The sequence below is a fragment of the Tyto alba genome, unplaced genomic scaffold, assembly GCF_018691265.1.
Source record: "Tyto alba isolate M040663 unplaced genomic scaffold, T.alba_DEE_v4.0 Super-Scaffold_42, whole genome shotgun sequence".
NCBI lineage: Eukaryota > Metazoa > Chordata > Aves > Strigiformes > Tytonidae > Tyto > Tyto alba.
Genome location: NW_024881318.1, coordinates 20,264,690 through 20,281,023, shown reverse-complemented (window position 1 = coordinate 20,281,023; position 16,334 = coordinate 20,264,690). Strand labels below are relative to the sequence as shown.

The 16,334-nt window shown below is 36.4% G+C and overlaps 1 long non-coding RNA gene across 5 annotated transcripts in view; it reads left to right on the top strand.

The window, feature by feature from the left end:
* Positions 1 to 3,242: 3,242 nt before the first annotated feature.
* Positions 3,243 to 16,334, top strand: part of LOC116961551 — a 32,659-nt gene continuing 19,567 nt past the window's right edge. For all 5 annotated transcript variants that reach the window (XR_004407040.1, XR_004407042.1, XR_004407043.1 and 2 more), the window contains exons 1-3: positions 3,243 to 3,334; positions 3,429 to 3,520; positions 12,155 to 12,236. This is a non-coding gene — a long non-coding RNA (uncharacterized LOC116961551). The remainder of the gene's footprint in view (positions 3,335 to 3,428; positions 3,521 to 12,154; positions 12,237 to 16,334) is intronic.

The window sequence follows — 16,334 nt, the reverse complement described above, 5'->3', positions numbered from 1 at the left end:
CCCGTGCAAGGTATTTCCAATTATCTAACAATTATTTTTTCTTTTTTCTCCTCTTTTCCCCCCTCTCCCTGCTCCACCCCAGCCCCTATTATAACATAACCCCCCTGCTTTTAAAAGTATGTGGCACTGAAATATTTCAATTGGATCATAAACTGAAATATACCAAAACCAGCAATTTGATTTAGGTGTGATGAATTCCATAATGCAATTTTACAAGAAAGGGTTAGATGCTACATATAACCTGCACTTCTCTTAAAATACAGATCCTAACCTAGATTTTAATATGACATCACTTTGTAAATTTCTAGTTCTTAAAGCCTGAACAAGAAGCCTGCTTATTTATATGATTTTATATATATTTCATTTATTCTATTAAGCACCACCATTTGGTGAAACTCAAAGAAATTCTCTTGACTCTGCCAATCACATAGTTTATATTCATAATTACAGTTATTTCAGCTGCAAACAAAAATTGTTTGCAAATGTTTTTCAAATAAAATAATTCAGTTGCTTTGCCTTGCTATGCATGCTCATCACATTTTATATTCTATATTTGTACTATTGACAGTTGTCAAAAATTTTCATCAATATTAGAAGGAATACTGGTTACTACATCTTTTGCCACCTGTTCTCCCATTCAGGAAGCTTGTTAAGACATAAGTTACGTTTTATGGAGCCAACTACAAAGTTCCAGATGTAGCCTTGTCTTATTTAACAGAATAATTATCTAATGCAACTCACAAACAGTGCAAGAGTAATGTTCATATCTACTACTTTTATCAATGTTTTCACTCAAAATATTCCAAGGTGCCTAAAAATAAGTAATTTATCAATTTATACATGAGTATAAAGGAAGCAAATTAATGTGTTGAATGTTCTAATTAACAAGAGCTTGTCAAAAAATACAGGACACAAAGGTTTTAATACAGAAGTAATTTGTTTATATAGAATGAACTAATTAGGAATGTATATTGCATTCTAGAAAGTAACCAGAACACTTGATATTGCAAATCTGACCTTAAAATACTATAACTTTTTATTTTTTTAGAAGTAATTTTTAATTTACTAACGTAATGGAAATAGAAAGAACCTTGCTCAAGGAAAGAAATCAAGGGTTAAACTTGTATTCTGACCCTTCTGGTTCATCTTCTTCAAAATTCTTCACTAATGTTAAACAGTTATGATTTACAGACTAATGTTAATCAGTCATGATGTACAGTAGGAAGGGTCTGTTCTTATCTTTTTCAATAAAAACACATGATTTACAAAAAAAATCAGTTAAACAACTGTTTTGAAAGGGAAAAATGCACCAGTTGCCTCATTGGATCTCTTTGCTATTTCTAACACCTTTCCCTTGTCTCCCCCACAGCTGAAGAGCTCCCTTGCACAGGAGGGATTTGCTCTGTTGTCACTGAGGACACACAACGGAGTTAACAGAATTGCAGGAGTGCAGCTGAGGACAGATTTTGGCTGGTAGAATCTTTCTTACTGATCATGTAAGGTGTGATGGAAAGATCCCAGTCTGACAGACTGAATCAGCTTGTCAAGGTTGTCAGGTAAGGAAGTAAAAACCTCACTTCTTGTAACCTGGGCACATTTGATAAGGATTGATTGAGACATAATACACACAGACACCCAGAGTATAATGATCTAGTAGCTCTTTCTGTTCAAATACAGACACGCTTCAAAGAAGCATTTGGGGCTTATAACCTCTACTATTTTCCATTCATCCAGAATAAACATTTCAATTTGCATGCCCAGATTTAAATTGGTAGAGTATGTAGAATTAAGAGAAGCCATTAACAGCTAAATCAGCATGACCCTTCTGTGAATTAAAATATTTCACAGATTTAGAACATTAAATGAGAGAACAGAGCTTTCTAACCTCTAATCCAACAAGTCTCTGTAAACTTAGAGCACATTCAGTACACTGTCATAGAGCTACTGGCTTTGAAGAAAGTTCAAAAAATTAAGGAAGGAACAAAGCTGCTGGTGGGTGTTTTTCTAACATTTTCTCAGCCCCTCTTTCACTGAAAATAGTGTTCAAGAGAAGAAAAGAAACAAAATCCTTAAGGCTCCAGTATGTTTGAAAAGAATTATCAAAAACTGGTTACCGATAGAACTGGCATCAAATAAAAAAATACGTAATTGACTGAAAAAATGAGACCGAGAAGAAAGGATTAGATTATTTTTGACTAATAAAAGATGTCAAAAATTATAATAATTCCTTTCCACCCGGAGGTAGGCTTGAAATATCATTACTGAGATTCTAGGATGGTTTTGAATGACTGGAGAACAACACAGTTTAAGACCTTATTTGGGCAATTTCCTGCTAGCCTGTCTTATATAACTAATAAGAGGATTATATACTTCAAAGCTGGGGTTTATCATCCTACTGTGCTGACCAGGGCCATCAGTTCACTGGTTGGGCTGATAAAGTGGAATTAGATGTCAGAAATGGACCTTTTTATAATAGTAAATAGTCATATATCCTGAACAATTTATAATTGAAATAACCAACAATTTGCAATTCGCAAAATATGGTAATGAAATTTAATATGTGACTGAACTTTAGACTTCTGTAAACAGCGGAAACATTTTTGACTAAAATTAGAACAATGCCAAGATGCTACAAAAGAGAATGTTATTACATATCATCATAAGAAAGCTGTTATTATGATCTGCAGTTTCCTGGTGCTGAGCTCCAGATGTAAATTATATCTGAAAATAATGCTTTCACTAAATAGTGTCCTATCTGTTAGAAAATGCTCTTTCCCATTGCATGGAAGATACATCAATCTACTCAGAAAATGTAAATACGTTTGCAGCTACACATGCACAAACACAATTATAACAAATATTATATAGGTATGTGAGGATATGAAATCTATGCAGTATTAAAGAAATTTATTCTTTAAGAAAAATTGCCCAAAATTTAACAGAGATGAGTTACCATTCTTCAGTTTGTTGTGCTTTCAAATAAGAAAGGAAAAAATAGTCACATTTATATCTGCCATTTCAAAAATGTAGATTTATGTTTTACAAAACCATGAGTTTGACCACTGTCAAATGAAGCTTGCATTGAACTTAGCATGCAGCAGTGCCCTGACCATTGTATTACTACATAAAGGCTATTCAGATTATTCTTTTTGCAGTACTAATTAATTTAATCTCTGTGATGTAGATGCACTCAGGTCTCTGATAATAGCTTATCTATAAGTAGCTCTCCACTAACTAGATATGGTCAACCTGTGCCACTTGAGCCAAGTGTGCCAGTGAAGTTGTACCAGAGAAGGAGCTGTCAGCTATTCCAAATCTACAGCTATGGCATAAAGTAAAGTAGCAAAACTGCTCAGACCAATATTGTTACATGACTCACTTATATGTAATGCAGAGATAGAGCTGTTATCATGTCCTGCTATTCCTAGAGCTCTCCACGTCCTTGGCTCTCTTATTCCATGGGAAAAGTGATGAGGCTCCACTCCCAGCCAGACAAAGATTCTGGTTCAAGGCATAAAAGGTCAGTCAACTTACCCTCTATACAAAAAAAGTTATTTTAGCCCAGTCAAAAGATGGACCATTAACCTCTTATGTTATAATGTTTCTAATGTTTGTTTTAAAAAATAGTATACACTCACTCTTTGATGTTTATTAGGTAATGATTCTAGCAAACTAATTAGAATCAGGAGATTTCAGACTCATTCAGCATGACAATGACATGTCTCTTGCTTCCTTCTTACCCACATCATCCCATATTTCCTCTTGTTAGTCAAGCCCGCACAGTGAGCAGCTAAAGGTTATCTCATTATTACACTTAAAGACCAGTCACCTGTGAGGACATGAAATCTTCAAATCCCTCTTGTGCTTATGTCTGAAGGTTTCCGATGCTGGCTGGTGAGGGCACGTGTGTTTTCTCCTTTCCCGTTAACCAGAACAAATTATTCATTGCTTTTACCTTGGAACAATAGGTACCCTGACAGCAAGATAAACATGCCAAGGTCAGCACTATAAGCCTAGCAGGCTCTCAACCCAGTGAACTTCTTAAAATGCCAATTTCCCAGTGTACATAGTGTTTTTATCTCTAGTCAGTTCATACCCACAACTTTCTCTGAGACCAAAACTGCACTTTTTTTTTTTTTTTTTTTTTTTTTTTTTTTTTTTTTAGGCAGAAAAACAAGGCTTTGAGTAGGTAATGAGTGATGTGTACAGGACAGCTTATGACTAACTTCCATACAAAGGCCAAGTATGTAGGGGATCTTCAGAGCAAAAGAAATGACTGAGTTATTATGGTCTAGCTGTCAAACTGCAAATGTCGCTGACAATTAACTGTGAAATGTAGTTTCCCACTGAAATTATGGGGTAGTGGGTTTAAAACAAAAGGAGATTTTGGAAGAATTTTCAAGTAGCTTTTATTATTATTGCCATGCAATGTCACTGATGATGACAGTGCAGACACATTCTAGATTAAACAAATATGTGTATTGATTTCAGGAGTTAATGAGTACATAACAGAACAGATGCAAACTTGATGAATTTTTTAAAATACTGATCGCTGGATCCTTAAAGAATCACAAGAGGAAGAATAAATTACAACTTGTCCGGTTTCTTACAGTTTTCCCTAACCATCTCCTACTGACCACTTCAAGAGTGAGGTTACTTAGCTAGGTAGACCATTATTCTATTTTGGTATTGCAGTCTCAGTTAAAAAAAAAAAAAAAAAAAGGTACTGATTAGTTTACCTTTATTTCACATGTTCATAATAATACTAGCAAGTCATAAAAGGAAAAGGTACCTATTCTACCTATTCACAAAACTGTGTTGACTCCTATATCCAGTGAAACTATAGTCATCAGGAATATTTGATCACTTGTGTGTTGCATTGAACATAACCAACAACTTAATATTGACTACCTACAGTTCATTTTACAAGAGCTCTGACAGTTGTCTCTGACGGCAAAGAATAGGTTTGAATTTTTGCAGGAGGATGCTGAGCCCTTCTGATATGCTCAAAACCTTCTTAGGGTCTGATACTGGCCCCAGATAGATTTCAGACAACAGTTATCATAGTTCTGCAGAGGCAAACTAAATCCTGTCACAGGTCACAAGATCCAAAGCTTCTCATGTTCATCACTGGTGGTGGTGAGAGAAAGGCTACCATGCTAGAGGAGAACAGGTTTGTGCAACACAGCAGGACGAGAAGTGACTACAGTCTCTCATGTTCACAGATGTCTGCTAATCAGGGACTACTGTCAGAAGACCACACTTCTACCTGACCAGGGTACCTAAGGTACAGGTTTCCACTTCCTGCAGAACCTCTTTATAAACAAACCTCATTATTTACAGCTTGAATTTGTTGAAGGCCTCTTGTTAAAACCTGGGTAGGTTGGCTACCTAGGCTGTTGCACCGTGACCTCCTCCAGTCCTTTGCCATATACTCCCAACATACCTGTGAAACATGGTCCCCAAGGACAGCATCTCTCTTAACGGAAATCTGTGCTTAGTGAGGCCCATGGGACAAAGTAACTAAATTTACCCTAGAAGCCCATATCTCATGTTTCTTATTTGTTAGTGCAGCTGAAGACAGAAATCAAGTTCTCTAACTTGGGGGACTTCACACTTCACACTTGGCATAGCTGGCCACTATTGCTGGGAATATTATTTGAAGTTTAACATTACTCCTGTGTCAGTGCCAGCTTCAGAAACAGTCATGCTAATTACCTTATAGGAACTTATGTGACAGACACCTTATCATGGACTGTCAAATCTCTCATCTTCACATAAAGAGAGTGAGAAGAAAGAAAGAATCGCAAATCATGGGCTAGGAGACTTTCAACTATAGATTAAATAATTACATATAAATTTACACTTTTTTTTACCTGTAGTTAAGAGTCCTGCAAATTTCACTTCTGTCAGACAAGTTCACAAGACAGACTCATGGATCAGACCAAGATGGAGAGGTTTAGAGCATCACATAGATGTCTAAGCTTTGGCATAGAACTCATGGGGAACAACTGAGCAGAATTCCCACAGACTTTCACTTGAAAGAGGGCTAGCTTTAGTCATGGGCAAAGCAAGTGATTGCCTATAATAGCACACTAATGTTGGCTGTAGGAACACTCCTGGAATGAGCAGCTAACATCTGCTGCCTGTGTATCCAACACTACTTTTTGTTTGTCTCCACTTCATGCACTCATCCTTTTTATCCAACATTAGGAAACTTCACTCTGTCTCAACTCTATCTGATATCTGTGAAACAATGGGGTTTCCAGAGCGAAGGGACGGTTTGCAATCTAGAGTGCAAAATAGAAAGCATTTGTGCTTAGTTCTAGTAGGGGAATAAGGTTCTGCCTGTAGTATTGTAGAAGTTAAATTGTCCACAGAGATAATTTCCCTTCATGTTGGGTGCAGCAAATTAAATTCTGAAGAGCCATGAGCCAGCTGGCCCTTGTGTGAGTACATCAGGGAAGAAAAAATTCAATTTAGACAAGTTGTCTTGGCAGAGCTTATAATTAGGGTTTTGGTTTTGTTATTGCGTGTTTTTTCTCTTTTCATTCTTATGAACTGAGCATGTTTGATGAAGAACTTTTGCCTTCCTTGGAGTCACAAGTTTCTTTTGTGGAATTACCCCTTGTCACTGAAATGAACTCTTAACATAGACAAATAAAACAGGGCTCAGAGAAAACTTTGTAATGAATATTTTAAGTTTATCCAAGTCTAGAGTCTCATCCCAAAGAACTAAGTGTCATTCTACAATCTAATAAAAGGAATATGGTGCATAGTCTGGATTTTTTTTTTTCCTTTTGTACTGCTTACAAATAGCAATGGATAATTTCATCTGGAGTGCTCCATCCAGTTTTGGGCACCATCTATTAGACAAGCCAAAGAGACTGTAAAAAAGTTCAGCAATAATTAAGAGGCTTGAAATACAAGACATGAAAAGAGGCATTCAAGTTTCCCTTGTTTAGGAAAGACTAATTGGGACCATAACAATAAAGTTCAAACATGAAGAAAAGTGAAATAAAGAGTTCAGTTGTCCTCCATGCCAACCAAAGATTAGGCAAGGAGCAAACAATTTCAAATAACAGAGATCTGGATAGCACATTAGGAAAAATATCTATCTGGATTATAGTTAAGTACTCAGACTGGTCAACTAGGAATATAGTAGGATCTCCACTGACTGCTTTCAAGACTTTAAAAAACGAACAATCGCTGGACACAGTATAGGTATACTCAATCCTATCTGGAGCCAAAAGATGTTTCAGTCTGCAGTGAAAAGGGATAATCTCAAGAATGTGTATCCCAGATCAGTGTATTTCAAGGCCAGGCAGGACCATTTTCGTCATCTCTTCTGAACGTCTGCATAAGGAAGGCTGGGAAATTCCAAAAGATGATGGGTGCATTAAACAATCAAATCTAGTAGAATCAGGATGCAAAAAAAAAGGACAGAAAATAATTCTTATATTTTAGCAAGAAAATAGGAATTTTAGATTCAATTATCTGTAACTGAGTTCCTAGAAAAAAAATGCAGGAAAAGATCATGCAATGAAGTATTTATGTTATTTCTAGGTACTTAAAAAATGGCAGTAACAGCTAAGTATCTCATGCCAACGCACTCTAACGTTATGTAGCTAAACCTAGCTAAAAAGTGTCCTCAAAGAACAGTTACAAATACTTTGCTGTGAAAGTTTATGTTCTGTTTTCTTGGACCTCAATAAATGTTCTCATCAAAGACACTGATGATGAATCAGAGAATATCTTTATTAAACTTTCAGATGATAACAAACAGGGAAAAACTGCATGTGCTTTGGAGACTACAGTTTTAAGAATTTTAATTTATCCTGCCCAACTGTAGAAATAGGCAGGAAAACAAAAAGGATACAATTTGGTTGAGTCAGTGGCAGATATGATATTTCATCAGAAGGAGCTATCAGAGACAGAAGACTGCAAGTGAATGAAGAGACAGCAGTTCTGGGAAAAAAAAAATAAAAAAAGACAATAAAAAAGAATTTAAGGTCAAAACTAAACATGAATCGGTGTTGTCATTCTCTTGCAAAAAAAAAAAAAAAAAAAAGCATTCTGAAGTGTATGACAGGAGTGTTACATACAGGATAGATAAAGTAACCCTTCCAACAGTGATAGAGCATGAGTTTAATGTCCAGCCCTAGGTCACATATTTCTGGAATGATATGGAGAAAATTCTGATGGTGCCAAGAAAACAAGACATATAAGAAAATACTAGGATAATTATTTTCAGTGATAAGAGATAAGATGTTTGAAACAAGACATCACAAAAATGAAGATGTGTTGGTCTCCAAGTTTACTAAGGACAGGATTCAAAGACAATGAAGTCAGGTATTTTACAAACTTTCTAATATAAGCATAGAATATAATGCCAACAAAAAGTCTGAAATTTCTATCACTATAAGGCTTTGGGAACATCTTCCAAAAGCCTCAATGAACTGGTACTGGAATGCTTAAGAACATTGGAGCATTCTGGGCTTTTTCAAATCTATTCATATACATCTGAATGTATGTTGGTTTTCAGATATTACATTTTACTCATACATATTTTCCTGGTTTCTTATAGTCCTGCCAACCTTCTGATAAATAGAGGTATCAATTCCAATATATGAATGACTACTCAAAATCAAACTAAAGGTCATTGGGTACATTTGGGATGTTATATGGTTCTTCAGTCCATGGCTTTCATCTTTGCAACTAACAGTCAGATCTTGAGCTTGTAAATGGAAGCATGATGGCTGCTTTCTAAGGCATGCATTATGGTAGATAGCTGCCTTGCCACCTCAAAAAATCATAAGCAACCAAGGATTATCCTCTTGCTTAAACAGACTAGATGAAGATACCTAAATGCAAGCTAAAAATAATAGAAAGGGTGGAATTGGAAAGAATGTTAAACTGATGAATTGACCCACCTTCCTACAAGAAGGAAGGAATTAACATGTTGAGATATACCTCTAACGTATTTGTCCATCTGAAGGCTCACAAGCAACCAGAAGAACAGAACAAATACTTTCACATCTTACATATGAAAGTCCTGTTAATACATCCCTCCCGACAAAAAAACAACCTTTTTTAATATTTGCCCTCATTCTTCCACATGCAGGGAAACTTCAACAGAGAAAGTACATGTTTACCCTTTTCTCCATAACACCATTGCAGTGTAGAATAAATGGAGTAGAGGAAAGCACCTGAACTTGGTATCATCTCTCTTGTTCCTTGGCAGCAAAGGGAAGTTTCTTACTCTTCCATCTGCCTGGGCAGGAAAAAAAAAACCAAACAAACAAACAAACAAACAAAAAAAAAACCACCAACACAAAACCCCAACATAATAAATTAACAGTCAGATGAAGTCTATAGTACTGCCTTTTTCAATGTCACATAAGAACAGCCAGATGGAGTCTGAAAGAATTACTTTAAGGACAACTGACCAGAGCAGAAAAGACAAGTATTAACATTTGTTGTCAACTATTTTATGTAATGCCCTAGGCCTGAAATCTCCCAGCATTGCAAGTTATCCTTTCACAAGAGCATGCAAAGATAAAGCTGTACACCATCTGTACTCAATGTATTCTTTCATATACTTATCAAATTCTGCAATGTTCCCTTATAGCTGCTGTCCTCTCAAGCAAGGTGCAGAAGAATCTGAAACTTGTAATCCTGATATAACATTCCTGGAACTTCAGATGGGGATAGGAACAGCTGAGCTCTCAGCTTCTCATCAGTTCACCTTATCTGGGTCTACCTTTGACAAGCTCTGTGCTGTACCCAGACAAAGTGGCAGTGATTTTTGCATCCATAAAACACTGTGATAATGCCAAGCCCTTTCAGTTCTTCACAGTGCAAACGGCTCTGCTGCTTGGACAAGACTGTGCCAAAAAGCTAGGGAAAACAGTCACGGAGACAGCATGGAAGGTCTGGGAGGAGATATGTCTCTGCCTGAGTTGAAAAAATAAATCCACATCCCTTTCAGTTCTCATCCTTCACAGATCACACACTACCCACTGCACCCACAGCTTAAGATATATCTGTATTATAAGAGATAATACTGACAGCACCTAGTTCCACAATCACAATGTTGTTAGTAACTGTACACACTGTTAGTCACAGTTCCTGATAGATTTAAAAAAAAAATCCTGACAAAGCTGATGACTGAAAGTGTCTCTGGATAAAAATCCCACCAGACATCAGCATCCATCTTGTCTCTGAAAGGAATGCAGACCTTCCTCTTTTGCTGTTTCACAAGCTTCTTGATAAATTTTCAGTACCAAAGTATCCTGAAGTAATTGCAGCATTTCAATTCAATTGCATAGAAGATATACGAGAGCTGTCCATACTATATTTGTCATCTGTCGTGACAATTTTTAATCACAATATGAAACCCTAAACTAATCTCTGACAGTTGATTTCTAAACATGTACGCATTTTTTACTTAATAATCCCTATTTCATTACTTAGAAGGTTCAGAGTATTTATATTATTTTCTTCAAACTAAGCTCAAAACATTGTTCTTCTTCGCTCTGAACTGAAAGAAACTGCTAGTAAATAAACAGCAACCCAACTGTAAAGTGTAAAAGCAGAAAATTTTACTTGGATTGACAAGGCAAAAGATTAAACTGTTCATTTGCAGTGTTTCTATTTTATCTGCTGACATAACTTTTAAAATCCATTTTATTACAGGAAAAAAAATAATCTATTACAATAAAATCATTATGCATACTGCATAAATTACAAAGGAGTAGCCAAGCAGTTCCATTGGGCTTTTATCCTCATACAAGAAGCTGTGTTTCAGAGTACAAACTTGTTAACATAAGAGCTTTTTTTCAGTAGGAAAATTTCCCTCATTACAACCCTAAACAGAAACATTTATGTCAGTATAAACACACTTTTTTCAATTAACACTTTCCTATAAGGATTTATCACAAATCAACTATCCTCAAAGAAAAACAGTGAAGAGATGACACTCAGAGTTCTCTGCAGATGAAAGTGGTTCAGCAGCATTTCAGTCATCTCTCCTTCTGAGAGCAGTGAGAGTGGATTTAGGTAATCAGAGTCAATCCTTGGAACATACCCTGAAATTCAGGAAATGGTCACAGCCACCCACCAGAGTTTCTCCATCCCAAAGAGAAATTTCTAGCTGTTATGGTTGTTCTGAGAGTAGTATTAAAACTCACAGCTCAGTATTATGATACCCAGTCCCATGGCTGGGTTAAAAAGTGCCCTCAATTTAAGGGAACTGGAATTAATTCCTCACAGATCTTTGTCCCTAGGTCTAATGTAGGCTCCTATTTTCTATTTCACTGTATATAATTTTTCATCAAGATTCACAGCTGATGTAGACTAATGATGGAACTCCACCCAGGCTTGCTGTAGACAACAAATACCAGAAAAGGGGCACAGACCTCTTGTCAGCCTTCACCAGCAAAGTACAGGTCTTCCTCTGACTACCACTTGTACTCTACCACTACTCCATTGTATTTAATTCCTGCCATTCTTTCCCAATCAAAGAAAGAGAAACCCCCAAGGGAAATGCACTGTACACTCTTGCCCGAGCTGCACACCCCATGTCCTCAACATCCATCATCCCTGCAGCAAGGGGAGCTCTGCTTGTGGACATGCACAATTTTTTTTTACAAACTTGAGCTGCATGTTGCTCATAAACAGAAAAGCACATGCAGCTTCTGAGCCTAAGGCTTTGGTGCATCTGTCAGAGCAAAGCTAAAATAAGGTTCCATATTTTGGCTTCATGGTACTGTACAAGATTATTTGGCACTGTGTTTTCTGAGCTTGTGAGGTCAGGTCTTCAATGTTGCTTTGTCATTACGTGGATATATGAGGTAAGTTTAAGGTGTTCTGAGCTTTTAATTTTGGAACATTGCTTTGTTACCCAATCCACACCCTTCTGGACAAAATGAAAGCAGCACAACAAATATTCAGTAAGAATCACAGTTCTATCTGTGTGTGCCATAGGGAGATGGAAATCTTTCAGCTTGAGTTTCTGATTTATTATGGAGAGGCCTGCAAGCTCAAGATGCATTTTCCATGCATTTAAGACTTGAAATTTATAAAACTTTTCTCTGAATCTTCCATATGACTATGACTATTAAAATTGCTTCAAAACCTTTTTAAACTACAGATGTAGGAATTTTCACATATCATCTGTCTTTACTTGAAACATCTGAGATCCTGAAGTGTTGCCTTCTTGGACAGACTGTGTGGTGAGTGATTATTTACTCTGTCTTAAAATGAGCAGTGCTGATGTAGTGCAGGCCCTAACCACCTTCAGAGAGTAAATACACCTACAAGGTCAGGTATTGACTTTAAAGGTGACAGAACATGACCTCACACCTCATTCAGGTGTCATCAAACCACAGGGTGAGCCACTAAGCAATTTACTTTTTTGTTCACAAGGACAAAAGCACTTATGACAGAAATATCCCACTGATATTATTTTCTGTTAAGAATATATCAGCTGCTGGAAGTGGGGATGTTCACAAGCCTACTGAGCTACTTTATTTAAAGTCTTAACTTTTTATTGCACATCAATTTCCACCATTTCAGGAATACTGTATGGCAAAAGTTAAGATTTGCTCACAGTGAGAGAGAACTTACACTTCAAGCACATTTGGGACAGATCTGGTTACTGGTTTCAAGGAAAAATGTTGAACAGATCATATTAAGTAAATAAAACAGAACACCTACAGAACCTATAGAACACTATTTGTCAAATTTGCTGAATATTTCTTTATTCCATATTAGTCTGGTTCACACATCACATCTTTTAACTATCTATGTAAATGTCAGAATATAAATGAGAATATAATTTCTGCCATACAGTCACTGACTTCTACAGTATTTTGAGTAATTTTACAGGAATTTTGAGCATAAAACATATTAAAACCACATTAGCCTATTATGCTAAAATTCAGAGGCAGATATCTTTTATGGTATGTTGGCACAAACCTAGGAATTACTCTAACTACAAGTCCATTGCAAAATATTTCCTGAAGCATCATCAATGCCATTTTGGATGAGAAATTACTTTTCCTAAAATACCTTCTATAGAGCTAATGATGTATTAATTCTTAAATCTAGTAGTCTGTTTCTGCCCAGATACACCCCTTGTACCTCTGCAAAGATGTACGTTTTTTAGCACTGCTGTTTCACCTACAGGAATGGAGCTATTGTTGAAACGAACTGGTATGTTACTTAGTTGAATCTACATCTTCAACAGTGCCTTAAAAGATCTCAGGGAAATTTCTGACATTGGAAAAAACATTGGCATTTGGCAGGTAGCACTCTCCTCTGGTTGCCTTCTCTCTAGACTCCAAAATCTGTGAGGAGATCCTATTTTTAATCAGTTTTCATGCCTTAATCTAAAAAGGAATGTTTCATTTTTTTTGTTTGTTTGATTTGTTTTGTTTTATTTTGCTTCGGTTTTGGATTTTTTTTCTGAGAATGGATTAATTATGATAGTTTTTAGCAAAGATATTAAGCTAGATAAACAACAATTTATTGCCAAGTAAACTGAGTATTTGGCACCAGCTACCCTAACCAACAAATTTTGTGTGGATCTGTTAAATAATCTCTTGTCCTACTTTTCTGTATGTGAGCCTAGAAATACCTGAGATTATCCTTTTCAAGTGTAACTTTCAGTGCCCCAAAATAATGACAGAGAAACATTGTCCTTCCGATTCCTGAGACCTTTATTATTCCTTGTCCCCAGATAACATCTTCTTGAGTTCATACATCACTGCTTGCCAGCTGCCTCTAGATTCAAAATAATCACAGGATCATTGTAAACCAGGGAAAGAAGGATTCACACTGTAGAAGTAGCACAAAAACTGAACACTGTGCTGTCATTTAAATTCTCTGTGTTAGTCTTAAAGTGATATTCTGAACAGCTCTACAGCCTCTAAATGAAACGCTTCATTATTTCTTTGATGGTTGTCAACTGTCTACTACTGCTTTTATTACCCCTGAGACAATCACATGGGAAAAAAAAAAAAAAAGACAACATGACATCCTTGATCATAGCAGAATGGACATTTTGTGTGTCCTCTGACTCTACAATGAACAGAGTACTCAGAAGCACTGAAAATAACTTTATCCTTTTCCTCAAAACACCTCCCCTCTAGTATTATTGAGGGTTTTAGCAGTATGCTAAAATACAGCTAGAAATAAATCCAGTAACAGACAGTTTACAAATGAAAAACTGTCCCAAATGTCTCCCTAGTAACTATAAGCTGAATGCATTTTTTTTTCTTAGTTCTATTAAATTTCAATTCCTATGCAAACTGTACGCACAGCACATATGCTGTTCCTCATATTTTTCTATCCTAGTCTGTAGGAGTTCTTATACTGAGTTCATAACCAAGCTCAGTGCTTCACTACACACTATTACCATGCACGTACTTTGTGCTGGTTTACCAAACAGTATTTCATTCCTGGAGTATGACCCTCCTCCATTTGAATTATATGGAACAAATTCTGTTGAATTAACTCAAGAGTATGTTTGTCCTCTATGACATGATCTAAGGCTCCCTGTACCAAGGTAATATAAATCTCTCTCCTAATGGCAGCAGACTCTAAACTAGATCTTCAGTATCTAACTGAAAATAAACCACGTGGTAGTAGCAGTGTTGTAAGTGAAAGGTAAGGAAATATTCCATATTGCTCTGAATGGAAACTGGGAAACTGCAAGAATTCAGTCTCCCATCAGCATGCCGTAACAACTGGCATACCATTCTGCAATTTCTCACTGCAGCTGCAGCCAGCCCTGAAAAAAAATTCATACATTTAAAAAGTTTGTAAAATGACACTTCTCAAAAAATTGCTCTATTTGACTCCCCAGATAGTCCATCTATTTCTTCAGATAAAGTCAAAATCAAATGGTTAAAGCTGATAAGTTTTTCAAAGTATATTTCCAGCAATCATAAAAATATGTAATAAGATCAACTTCACAGTCTCTTTCTGGAATTAATCTCTGCAATGAACTCTTCCCTTGTCATTCCTGGTACTGAATATATTTTCAGCAGCAAGAGACATCTACTAACATGTGGTAAAGTTGTCAAAACCTATGAGATCATATAATTTGGGAACTGATGAATTGCTAGTGTCTACATAATTAATTGGGGAAGAAAACACTGGATAGGGTCTCACCTTTTGCTGTGTTTCCTGTTCAAGCATCGAATGCAGGTAAATTTAAATTCAAAAACCCCTCAGTTAACACCATTTTTGCATAAATTTTCTCTTAATCACTGATACCTTCCAAAAATTTTCTCCTCTTTGCCTCAAGATGTTTTCTTTTATTCCTCTAAAAGACTAGCTACCATGCAAACAGAAATAATGCTGGTTTCTATTTAGCTTTCAGAGGTCAGCAATACTGTAAGATAATAGGAAAATCTAAATCAAAGATTCACAAACCATGATAAACAAACCAGAGCCTCCCTATGCCAAAGGCAGGTCACAGAATGCACACAAGTACCTCCCTGAACCATGTCATGAGATCCTTTATAAGAGAAATGATTCAGCAGCAATTGTCTGCATCTAATAGTTATTGACAATTGACACTTCCACTTAATAAGCTGATTGAAAATGACTTGCAACTGTGTGCAACATCCCAGCTATCCAATGGCACTTAAGGTACCTAGTCCTGGTCAATAGAAAGAGACAAGTGCTTCCAAGGAGAATTTGTCCCCTTGAATAAGATCTCCTTCATAAACCTGTCGGGTTTTCTTCTGTAGATATGACATTGCATATTTAAAGATAGCTAGAACTAATGCAGGTCTTTGTTTTTAAGAAAAGTTAGACTGATCTCAAACCATGCCTTTTTATGTGTACTTCAATCACACAGACAGTTTGCAACAGATCCGGAAACTATATAAAGCACATCATAGCCAACAAAAGCCTCACATCTATAATCTTCAAAGACTCATAAAACCGGAGCAAATGATTCATAGTTCCTATTGCTGCATCCTAATCACACACAGCTCACAGTTCTACATGGTTTGGGTGCAAAGTGAAACATCACAGTTATGAACAAGTTGTGCTTAAAGAATTTGACTGTATTCAAGCCCAAAGCTTACATCTCGAAGGTGTAGTTTTGTGATACAAACCCACACTCCCTCACAATCATAATGAAAGAATTTTCATGAGAGTCCCAAAGCAAGAAAATCTGTTTAAGACTGGTACAGTGTGATACACACCGTGCAGCTTGTGTTATCTGTTCTGCACAGCAAAAAGTAGGAGGCAGAAATACAAACCATGGAGGACAACATTAGGCTCTGAACATCACAGAGTTCAGTGCTTGCCAG